Below are 13051 nucleotides of genomic sequence, written 5' to 3'. Positions count from 1 at the left end.
AGACCCTCATATTAAAATTTGTGCAGTCAAAACCCTAACAATCTGTTTGTGTACGGTTTGTATTCTTGTACACTTTAGGCTACTTTTACCGTTGGCTTTGAGAATTATGTCAGTGAGTGAGTCACTATTCCGATAACTTCAAACCGCAAGAAATAAAAATCAACGTATAGCCTATACAGTGTCAGCCTCTTTCGTTTATCGAGAGAATGAAAGGGAAACTCTCAATGAAGCTCTTTTTGATGACGATACTGGCCGTGAGTCCAATCTTTTTTCTCAGAAAATCGTAAAAGAGGATAGGAATCAGGTAGGTAAAGAAAAAATTGATGTTTTACTACACATTATGTGCAGTGTTGAATCTTATTGTGTCAGTTAAAATGAAACGGAGAGCGAGAGCGAGAGAGACAGAGACAGAGAGAGAGAGAGGGGTAATAAAAATCTTCAATTTGTGGATGAAAATTGTTACGAGCCAATGCTTTGTAGTAGAACCACATCGAAACATTTTAGTTTGTAAACATCTTTTGAAATGATTTCTGCCAATAGTAATATTGTACTGTAGTAATAGTAATAATAATAATAATAATAATAATAATAATAATAACAATACAGTAAATAATAATGATGATTGTATAGTAACGTAAAGCATATGTATATACTACATACTTATATCAGCCAGTGTTAAACTTTGGCTGATATAGTACGTAGGTGATACACATGGGTTATTACGTTATTATATCATAAATTGGTGTCATCATCATCATCATCATCATCATCATCCCTTCACGAATTAGGCCTGTGTAGACCTGTTTCGGCCCCATCTAGCAGTCTTTTAAAGGATCTTCCTAACCATCGATGTCCTCTGCGTTGATATTGCATCATTTTGGGGATTCTTGAATTGTCTATTCGTTTTACATGGTGTATCCAATTTAGTTTCATTCCTTTTTTGATCTAAAAGGTATATCCTGCTGACCGTCTGAGAAATTTCATTTTCGTTGCTTCCATTCTGCTCAAATCTCTTTTCCTTAATGTCCAAATCTCACTTCCCGTATAAAAGGGAGGATAATACTAGAGTTTTATTTTTTTATTTTAGTAGTTTATTTAGCGTGATAATGCCGGTGAAATCAGTCCGGGGTCCAGCACCTAAAGTTACCCAGCATTTGCTCATATTGGGTTGAGGGAAAACCCCGGAAAAAACCTCAACCAGATAACTTGCCCCGACCTGGAATCGAACCCGTGCCACCTGGTTTCGCGGCCAGACGCGCTAGCCGTTACTCCACCAGTGTGGACAGTGCTAGAGTATTATATATTTTTTATTCTTGTGGATTTTTGTACTAATTTAGCTTCTAATGTATTATTTATTATTCCTAAAATTTGTGTAAATTTGGCGATTTTCTTGTTCACATCTTTTTCATTTTGATAAGATATTTCACAAACCAGATAATTGAAATTTTGTACTTGTTCTAGGCATTGGTTATTGTGTATTATCTTACTTCTGATTGGATCTTGTCCCAAAAATGCCATTACTTTCGACTTTTGTGCTGAAATCTCCATCCCAAAATCTGATAATATTTTATTTAATGTATATATCCTCTTTGTAAGTTATTCTCTGAATTGGAAATTATAACTTGATCGTCTGCAAAGAGCAGGGTATTTAATGTTAAGGTACTGGTTATTATGATTCCTGATGTATAGATTTGATTCCATTTGGAAATGATTTAATTAATGTAAATATTAAATAGTGTTTGAGATAATGGACAACCTTGTCTAACTCCATTATTAACGTTTTTTTTTTCAGATATACGATTATTTATTTTGACACTTATTTTATTGTCAGTGTAGATTTCTATTACGTTTTGAAATAGCAGGTTTGGTATATTTTTTTCTTGTAAAAATGTCAAATAAAATGTCTCTTCGAAACTTGTCAAAAGCTTTCACAGAATCGATAAATGCTATGTGAGTTGCTAAATTAAATTCTCTTCTTTTTTTCTAATAGTGATTTGATAATGAGTTATGGATCTATACATGATCTTCCTTTTCTAAATCCATTTTGGGACTCTAGAAGGAAGGTTTCAGCATGGTTTTTTTAGTTTTTCGTTTAAAATTCTGCTAAATATCTTAAAGAATATAATTCTCAACATTCATTTTATCGCCTTTTTATATATGGGAAAAATTATATTAATTTTCCATTCTTCCGGTAAAGTGGCGGTTCGATATATTATATTTAGCAATCTTAATAGTCTTTCTTGAACTAGATCTCTTGCATATTTATACAATTCTGAATTTAGGTTGTCTTCGCCAGGTGATTTACTATTTTTCGTCTTCTTTAATGCTTCTTGTAGTTCTTCAGATGTAATGCATTGTTCATCTGCGTTAAATAGGTATCATTAACCCTTAAAGTGCCAATCACGATTACATCGTGATCTTATAATTTAGCTAATGTTAACCATGCTAAAGGTGATGACGTTTCCTGAAAGAAAAAAAAAACATGAATTCTCTATGTACATTGGTTCTCATTTTATAATTCATTTTATTAACTGATGCACTTTTGTGTGGATTTACTCGGCATTTTTACATAATACTACGCCAAGGGAGTCGGCACTATGATGGTTAAGACTTGCGTAATTTTGTAGAACGTGGAATCTTCTGCAATTTTTACAGTAAATTAAGTCCCCTGCGATTTCTCTTCCAACAAAGTTTACTGTAAAATATTATGAAATATTTTTATTTATTTATCTATCTGTCTGTCTGTCTGTCCATCCGTCCATCTGTCTATCTATCTATCTATCTATCTATCTATCTATCTATCTATCTATCTATCTATCTATCTATCTATCTATCTATCTATCTATCTATCTATCTATCTATCTATCTATCTATCTATCTATCTATCTATCTATCTATCTATCTATCTATCTATCTATCTATCTATCTATCTATCTATCTATCTATCTATCTATCTATCTATCTATCTATCTATCTATCTATCTATCTATCTATCTATCTATCTTATTTTATCTTATCTATCTGTCTGTCTGTCTGTCTGTCTGCCTGCCTGACTACCTCTCTATCTATCTATCTATCTATCTATCTATCTATCTATCTATCTATCTATCTATCTATCTATCTATCTATCTATCTATCTATCTATCTATCTATCTATCTATCTATCTATCTATCTATCTATCTGTATGTCTGTCTGTCTGTCTGTCTGTCTGTCTATCTATCTATCTATCTATCTATCTATCTATCTATCTATCTGTCTGTCCATCTATCCATCCATCCATCCATCCGTCTGTCTGTCTGTCTATCTGTCTATCTATCTATCTATCTATCTATCTATCTATCTATCTATCTATCTATCTATCTATCTATCTATCTATCTATCTATCTATCTATCTATCTATCTATCTATCTATCTATCTATCTATCTATCTATCTATCTATCTATCTATCTATCTATCTATCTATCCATCCATCCAACCTGGTAGAGATAAGGTCATCAGGCCTTCTCTTGCCCTCTAGCAGGGAGTACAACTACAATATTAAGAATACAATTACAATTATAATTACAATTAATATCAAATTTACAAATACAATAAAAATCAAAGTACTAAAAGATTAACTGATTAATTAAAGCTAGACAGTTTTAAGAAGGGAGAAACAATTTTTTTCATTAATTAAGTAAAAATTATACCTACTCTACGCAGTAAGGAAATGCTTAATACGTTTGCTTTTGAACGCTACTAAATTCAGACAGTCTCTGATGTCACTGGGTAGGGTATTCCACAAGCGCGAGAGCGAGATTGTGTGTGATGATGAATACGATGAAGTCTTATGTGTTGGTATGGCTAGTATGAGGCTATTTTGCGTGCGTGTGAAGAGATTATGATTTGATGACAGGTAACTGAAACGGGAGGCAAGGTAGGTAGGTGTAGAAGTGTGAAGGACTTGGAAAAGGAGAACAAGAGAATGAAAGTTTCTACGTTCGTTAAGCCGTAGCCAGTTTAGAGTTTGGAAGGTTGGGGTAATGTGGTCAGCGCGACGGACATTGCAGACGAAGCGAACACAAGAATTATGAAAACGTTGTAATTTTTGCGACTGGTTGACTTTGAGGTAAGTCAGTAGAAAATCACAATAATCGAAGTGGGGCATTACTAGTGTTTCCACTAGTAATTTCTTGAGTGATAGCGGGAGGAATTTTCGAATGCTGTTTGAGGAATGTAGTATGGAAAGCACTTTTTTTGGTAATATGGCTTACTTGGTTATTCCAGTTTAAATGCGTATCAAAGTAAACTCCAAGGTTTTTAACACAGGAAGCAAACAGGATTATTGTGTCGTTTAACTTGACTGGAAGAGTGGAAGTAATGTTCCATAATAGACGTTGATGTCCCACTAGGATTGCTTGTGATTTTCTTGCATTGAGAGTCAAACCAAACTTTCTGGCCCATGCAGATATAGATTCAAGGTCCTCGTTAAGATTGTGTATTGCGTCATTGATTGAGTCAGGGGTTGTATGGATACAGATTTGTAAATCGTCTGCGTAAAGGTGATGCTTACAGCGCTGTAGAGTCGAGGGGATGTCATTTACGTAATTAGTGAATAGTAGTGGTGATAGAACAGATCCCTAATAGAACAGATCATTATACATACATACATATACAGGGTGTTTCAAAAATACGGGGCATAATTTCAGGTATATATTTCCCACATGTAGACAATCAAAATAGTTCATTACAACATGTGTCCAGAAATGCTTCATTTCCGAGTTATGGCCTTCACAACATTGAAATTCACCGGAACCATACCTCATATTTTAGAAGACACTCCACTGATCAATCGTCAACACATTCACTTCTTGCATGATGGCGCTCCTGCACACTTCAGTCGTACGGCTCGCCGGTACTTGGATCGAAGGTTTCCTGATCGATGGATAGGTAGAGGTGGCCCAATTGCTTGGCCTCCACGCTCACCTGATCTGAACCCTCTCGATTTCTACTTGTGGGGACATTTAAAATCATTGGTTTATTCGTCTCCGGTGCCTGATTTGGAATCCCTTCGGAATCGAATTGTGGCATGTTCTGAGGACATACGCAATACTCCTGGAATTTGGGATCGTGTTCGCAGGTCAATGGGACATCGATGTGAGATCTGTATTCAAGCAGGAGGTGGACATTTTGAACATCTTATGTAATGATAACGACCTGCGGAAAGAAAAGCGTTCCGGTGAATTTCAATGTTGTGAAGGCCATAACTCGGAAATGAAGCATTTCCGGACACATGTTGCAATGAACTATTTTGATTGTCTACATGTGGGAAATACATATCTGAAATTATGCCCCGTATTTTTTAAACACCCTGAATATGTAATCATTTTTATAATCTACCTTAAATAGAAACACAACAGAATAATAATTTCCAGTCATGTTTTTTTCTACCTTGTTAAAAAGACGAGATTGGCCATGGAAATCGGCAACTGCCTAAGCGAAGTACATTTAATAATTTGAAATAGGATTATTTTTAGTGCGAAAATTAGTTTGTTGTAACGTAGTCGTTAATTCAGTAAGTTTCTCTTATGACGAATTCCAGTCTTGTTTGGAAATGTTGCGTGAGTATTGAGGAAAATGAAAACGAAGCATCAAAATTGGATTTATTTCAAATGGTTCTCACTGGGAATTCAGTTAATTACACTACTGACGGTGTCCTATTGTGTCGCCGGAGAGGGATATGTCTGGATACATATTGAATCCACATACAGGCTGTCCAACGCCGAGACTTGAGGACTAACGCTTTCATCTTTCGGACACACATGCGTTGGAAATGGCGGAGCGCACATCAAAGCCGCAGCATCAGTTCGTTCACCTCTGCTAAATAAGCAAGGTAGAAGGGGTTACGCGTGCGAATGTGTTGCGAATACTTTGAATGACCATTGTCAAAAGGTTTCATCAAACACGAAGTTCAGAAAACTGCATGTTTTCGTGAGCTGGGAACAGAAATTCAATTTTCTGTTGCAGGAACGACTATGTCTGCGACAAATTTAACAATGTATTGCTCAATTTTCGCTATAATTTAGCATATTTCCTTTCACTTTATGCCGTCCCTTATACAGCTTTACCACTGTCATCCTACCATACTTTCGTATTATTTAGTTTTTTCTTTGTTTTCCCATTCCATTCTACAGGGACATCATTTTATTTTTACTTCAATTTCTATTGTACCTGAGTTTTTTAATGTACTTCACTCCCACCCCTTCTACTAAGGAAGTTCCAACTCCACACAGAACCAAGACCGCAGATAGTAAGCAGTACTGAGTTACTGAGTATAGTACGTTCCAGAAATATGTTCGCGTTTTCCAGTGACGAAAGAGCTTTCAATATTGAATCATATTTTCGCACAGGTACTGTCCGTTTGCCTACGTCGCATCCCGATTTCCCCCACCTGCTTCTTCTCGCCCCTCTGTAAAAGTTGGGCTGTCTTAGCTCTTTTCTGAAAACATTAATTTCTCTTAGGAATTTGACGTTTACGTAATATTATACAGCTGTTTAATTTAACTTAAAAGGGCCTCGTTAAGTAATTAAGTGTCACGTGATTTCCTCCCTTTCTACAATCCTGCGGCAAAACCACTTGGACGGACAGTAGATACCATGTCTGAGTAATTTTATATTTTCGGGTCGGGCAGAAGTGAAGATTGAATTTACAGTGCGTAGAGTAGGTACAGGATTATTTCAACATGAGTTACTAGTACGAAGGACGAAAGTGGCAATTGGAATTAGAGGCAATAGTCTATAGTGCGATAATATGCACAAAAGAGCTGAAGCCTGTATCGAAATGAACGGCCACCATTTTCAAAATTGTGTTTAAATATTCATATTATTATTATTTTTCAATTTAACTTCTTTCTCTATATTGTACGCTAATGTGCTGTAGACAGTATAATATACACTGCATAATGAATACGTTCGCATGGATAACTCACTTCGTGAGTAAAAACACTTTTTCTTAATACAGTACTGTACTTTGATTAAAGAAAAACCTAATGGAAATTATCAAATTCAAAATCGCGATATTTCCTAGTTTACGTAAATGGATGAACTACTTTTCTTCCACTAGTAGAGTGATTTGTGTTTTACGCCAGTATCATCGAACTCCAGTCTTGGAGGTGGGAGCAAGCGGTGTTTCCGTTTCTCTAAAGGTATAGACAGGTTAATATTAAAAATGTTAGTAAAAATAAAGTGATGTCCCTATATCTTCTGCCTGTTTGTTTTATTTCAGGTTTCTCTCTGTGTAACTCATATGTAGGCTTCGTGTTCCAGCTACCTAAAGACTGAAGTTAAAGACACATTGGGTATATAGTACGGCGAACACAAATACTGCAACGGATAAGGATATAAACAAACGGGTTGTCGCTGCGTGTTCGTGGAGTGCAACCGGTTTCAGCTCACCGCGGCGTCTTCGTGAACCATCCGTTACGTCATACACCGTATAGTCGCGAGAGAATATTAGTCTATCAGTCTAGACTAGAGCAGCGTGAAGGACGTGTCTACAATCCGTTGAAGCTTTTTAATACTGCATTAGTGAATCATTTAGTTGTGCAGGGACATCATTTTATTTTTACTAACATTTTTAAAATTAACTTGCCTATGCCACTGGATCAACGCCGTTTGCTACTCCCTTCCACGACTGGAGTTCGATGATACTGGCGTAATATACAAACAAATCGCTTTACTAGGTATAGGAGGGAAGAAAAGTAGTTCATCCATTTACGTAAATTAGGAAATATTGCGCTTTTGAGTTTGATCATTTTCATTAGGTTTTTGTTTAATCAAAACACAGTACAGTATTAACAATGAGTGTTTTTACTCACGAACTGAGCTGTCCATGTGGACATATTCATTATGCAGTGTATATTATACTGTCTACAGCACATTAGCGTACAGTATAGACAATGAAGTTAAATTGAAAAATAATCATAATATGGATATTTAAACACATTTTTGAAAATGGTGGCCGTTCATTTCGATACAGGCTTCAGTTCTAATGTGCGTATTATCGCACTATAGACTATTGTACCTAATCCCAATTACCAGTTTCGTTCTTCATACTAGTAACTCATGTTGAAATAATTCTGTACCTACTGTATAAAAAAGTACCTTACGTACTGTAAACTCAATCTTCACTTCTGCCCGATACGAAAAGATAAAATTACTCAGACATGCTCTCTACTGTCGGTCCAAGTGGTTATATACAAGGGCAGTAGAAAGGGGAAGAAATCACGTGACAGTTAATTACTTAACGAGGCCCTTTTATTTAAGTTATTTTAAACAGTTGTATAATATTACGTAGACGTCCAATTCCTAACAGAAATTAATGTTCTCAGAAAAGAGCTAAGACAGCCCAGCCACTCGCTGGCGAATAAAAGCTGGTGGGGGAAACCGGGATACGACGTAGCCAAATGGACGACAGTACCTGTGCGAAAATGATTCAATATTGAAAGCTCTTTCGTCACTGGAAAACGCGAACATATTTTTGGAACGTACTGTTTTCTATGACCGTAAGGCTACTATGACTGTATATGCGGTCTTGGATCTGTGTGGAGGACGGTTGAACTTCATTAGTAGAAGGGGTGGGAGTGAAGTACATTCAAAAACTCAGGTACAGATGCCTCAAACTAGCAAGCTGCCTCGTTTGCGCAGGCGCATAGAGCACTTCTGCCCTACCTCTGTCCGCCTACTGCTGTGCACTGTGGACTAGAACGGTACAGCTCAGTTCTAATAACAGTTGGGAAGGCTGCATGGGGAGGGTACATCTTGAATACATTGTCAAGAAGTCACTTTTCAGATAATGTGACTATACCTTGGTATCGGATCCTAAGTGGGCCCCCTCCGTTAGTTCTACTACTTCCCCTCTCCAGGCAGCTTCCTAGTTTGAGGCATCTGTACAATAAGAATTGAAGTAAAAATAAAATGATGTTCCTGTATTACCATTGAATATACTGTGCATTGAATCGAACGGTACGTATTTATACTCCACTGAAGCATTTTAATACTGCATTAGTGATTCATTTAGTTGTAATATGCTGTGTATTGAATGAAAATGGAAAGTGATGAAACAAAAAATAGCAGAAAAAAATGTAAAACCGTGTTCCCTAACGAAACTTAAACAATTAACTAGCGAGTGCATTCACAATATCGATGTTGGGGACTGGCAAAAGGCGTGCGATAAAGTCAAAACGATTGAGGAGGATTATTGGCTACGTGATGCTTTAATGGAACAAGAAATTGAGAAAATTATAATTAATGTAGGTATGAGCACAAGCGATGATGAAGAAGACGATAATAACTGTGAGGCCTCATGCAATGAATCTGAAAGTGGCAGTACCACTGAAGTTCAACAGACACGTCAAGCGAAGCAGAATAAATTATGGAAGCGTTTTTACAGCATTATCAATAATAGAGTAAGTTTCCTTTTTAATTGCTACCATATACCATAGATACAAAAACAATATTGTAATTTATAATACAGTACCTTATATAGGCCGAACCTAAATAATTTATGAACTATTATAATTATTAACTGTATAATATTAACCTAATATTGTTCATTGTCAGGTACTACAGACGTCAAGGAATCCTGTTATACTATGATCGCTTCCATTCTACTGTTGCATGGTATGCGAGAACTTACATACTGTCTATAAGCAACACGTACTGTATCATGTTTCGTACCCCGCAAGTCTGCTTGCTGCCCGCAGTCACCGTAGTTCTGATGTAAACAGAGACGGTAGCGACTTCACTCCGAGAGGTAACGTGAAGTGGAACAGGTAGTACAGTCAACTCCCGACATTCTGAAGATATACCAGTAAACACATGCTTGAGCAGTGATAAAGACTAACAATTTTTTTTATCTTTTAGTGCTGCTTATATAGGGACATCATTTTATTTTTACTAACATTTTTAATATTAACCTGTCTATACCTTTAGAGAACCGGAAACACCGCTTGCTCCCCCCTCCAAGACTGGAGTTCGATGATACTGGCGTAAAACACAAATCACTCTACTAGGTATAGGATGGAAGAAAAGTAGTTCATCCATTTACGTAAACTAGGAAATATCGCGATTTTGAGTTTGATAATTTTCATTAGGTTTTTCTTTAATCAAAGTTCAGTACTGTATTAAGAATAAGTGTTTTTACTCACGAAGTGAGTTATCCTTGCGAACGTATTCATTATGCAGTGTATGTTATACTGTCTACAGCACATTAGCGTACAATATAGAGAAAGAAGTTAAATTGAAAAATAATCATAATATGAATATTTAAACACAATTTTGAAAATGGTGGCCGTTCATTTCGATACAGGCTACAGTTCTTTTGTGCATATTATCGCACTATAGACTATTGCATCTAATTCCAATTGCCAGTTTCGTCCTTCGTACTAGTAACTCATGTTGAAATAATTCTGTACCTACTCTACGTACTGTGAATTCAATCTTCACTTCTGCCCGACCCGAAAACATAAAATTACTCAGACATGCTATCTAATGTCCGTCCAAGTGGTTATGCCGCAGGATTGTAGAAAGGGAGGAAATCACGTGACAGTTAATTACTTAACGAGGCCCTTTTATTTCAGTTAAATTAGACAGCTGTATAATATTTACGTAAACGTCAAATTCCTAAGAGAAATTAATGTTTTCAGAAAAGAGCTAAGACAGCCCAGCTTTTACAGTGGGGCGAGCAGAAGCAGGTGGGGTAAATCGGGATGCGACGTAGGCAAACGGACAGTACCTGTGCGAAAATATGATTCAATATTGAAAGCTCTTTCGTCACTGGAAAACGCGAACATATTTCTGGAACGTACTATACTCAGTAACTCAGTATTGCTTACTATCTGCGGTCTTGGTTCTGTGTGGGGTTGGAACTTCCTTAGTAGAAGGGGTGGGAGTGAAGTAGATTACAAAACTCAGGTACAATAAAAATTGAAGTAAAAATAAAATGATGTCCCTGTACATTATATTTTTATTGTTATAGACAACACAGTTTGTTAAAACTTTATTTTGTCGATTATTAATTAATTATTATTTGAATATTTTTTTTTCATTTTTATTTATTCGTAATATAATAGACGTATAAATCTAGTAGGTTCACTAATCAAGTGATAGAACATCTGGCAGTTTAACATTTTCATAGCACATGCTGTTAAACATCGATCGAATACGGTTTTCGGTCTATGATTCCCTTTAACCTCGAGACGGCCGACGGTTGAAGGTGATGCTTCATTGGATGTTTGCTTTCTGCGGAGTCAGGACACGCGGCAGTCAGTCTGTTGCGTATAGTACGGAGCGAGCGAACGACCGACCGCGCGTATATAATGACTCCCGGTCGATCGTTCTTAATGAAATGCAGAGCTCTGAGATACATACGCACTAATAGTGAAGGATGGAAAAGATTGGAATTGCGTTATAAGAACATAAAATAAAAGTATTTGCGCATGATAACTTTAAAGTATAATGAGTAAATCTTCATGGAAATGTGTGTCGTTAACAAAAAAAAAGCAACAGTAATGTCTACTGTTTCAGTTGAATTGCATCGAAGGGAAGGTGGAAAATGCATGACACCAACTGTGGATCAAAGTGTCATTACATCAGAGAAGCCTCGCATGATTTTCCACACTTCATTTTGTTTGTTGGACATTTAAATAAACTGAGCTTTCAATGAGCAGTTAGATTGTGTACTTTGTGAATAGCTCTGCAGGCCGTTGTTAGATCCCCAACTATCTGGAAGCTTCTCGTGTCATAGTACCTAAAGGCTAATAACGACATACACATTGGAGCTAATGGTTTGATCTCCTGGTTGGTTTCATTAGAAATTATTGGAAATTTTCGAAAAAAAAATCTACATTTCAGATTTTATTTTAGGTTGGTTATTTAACTACGCTGTATCAACGACGAGTTTATTTAGCGTCGATGAAATTGGTGATAGCGAGCTGATATTTGACGAGATGAGACCGAGGTTTCACCATAGATTATCTGACATTTCAGACATTTTCTGCCTTAAATTTTCCTTGTCACATTACTGTATCTGACTCTTTGTCCATACATCTACTTACCTACTCATATACCTACATGTCTATCAGCCTCTCTGTCCATATATTCATTCATAGTCCCCCCCCCCAAAGGCAGGTCTTCCACTGAAAACCCACCTTCTCCAATCTCCCTCTTAAGTCCAGTTCAGACGATGCTAGTTTCTGTGATGGATTCCAAGGTGGCTGCGCTGATGGCTACCCTGAGTGCTCACTTGCTGTCTTCCGTGTTGGCTATGGTGATGGTTATTCTTCTTACTGAGCTGGCTCTTTTGACAGTTCGAATTGGAAAATCATCTGCTGTTTCATCTGTTGCCAACACTCATGGTCAAAAAGAAACTAAACCGTGAGTGAAAAACTACTAAAGTCCTACATTAACAATAGTAAACGTCGCAATAAGGTACTTTTTTATATTTTAGTAGGTTATTTTACGACGCTTTATCAACATCTTAGGTTATTTAGCGTCTGAATGAGATGAAGGTGATAATGCTGGTGAAATGAGTCCGGGGTCCAACACCGAAAGTTACCCAGCATTTGCTCATATTGGATTGAGGGAAAACTCCGGAAAAAACCTCAACCAGGTAACTTGTCCCGACCGGGAATCGAACCCGGGCCACCTGGTTTCGCGGCTAGACGCGCTAACCGTTACTCCACAGGTGTGGACAATAAGGTACTTAAGCCATAAGTGCACAACAGCTAAAGTCTGATATTTAATTGTTGTTTCTTAGAATCTAAAGAATATTAAAACAACAGGTTTAGTTGGAAAACAACGAACATGGCGACATGGTTTCAGTGGTGATACTATATAATCATATTTGATTCCAGCCTGCAAACCATCACGAAATAGCAAGGAACCTACCCACGAAATCAAGCAAGCTAGCCACCAAAACAGCCACCAGAGCGCATTATTTCCAGCAAGTGAGCACGCAGGGTAGCCATCAGCGCAGCGACCTTGGAATCCATCACAGGAACTAGCACCGT

The sequence above is a fragment of the Periplaneta americana genome, chromosome 10, assembly GCF_040183065.1.
Source record: "Periplaneta americana isolate PAMFEO1 chromosome 10, P.americana_PAMFEO1_priV1, whole genome shotgun sequence".
Taxonomy (NCBI): Eukaryota; Metazoa; Arthropoda; class Insecta; order Blattodea; family Blattidae; genus Periplaneta; species Periplaneta americana.
This window is presented reverse-complemented; position numbering follows the sequence as displayed.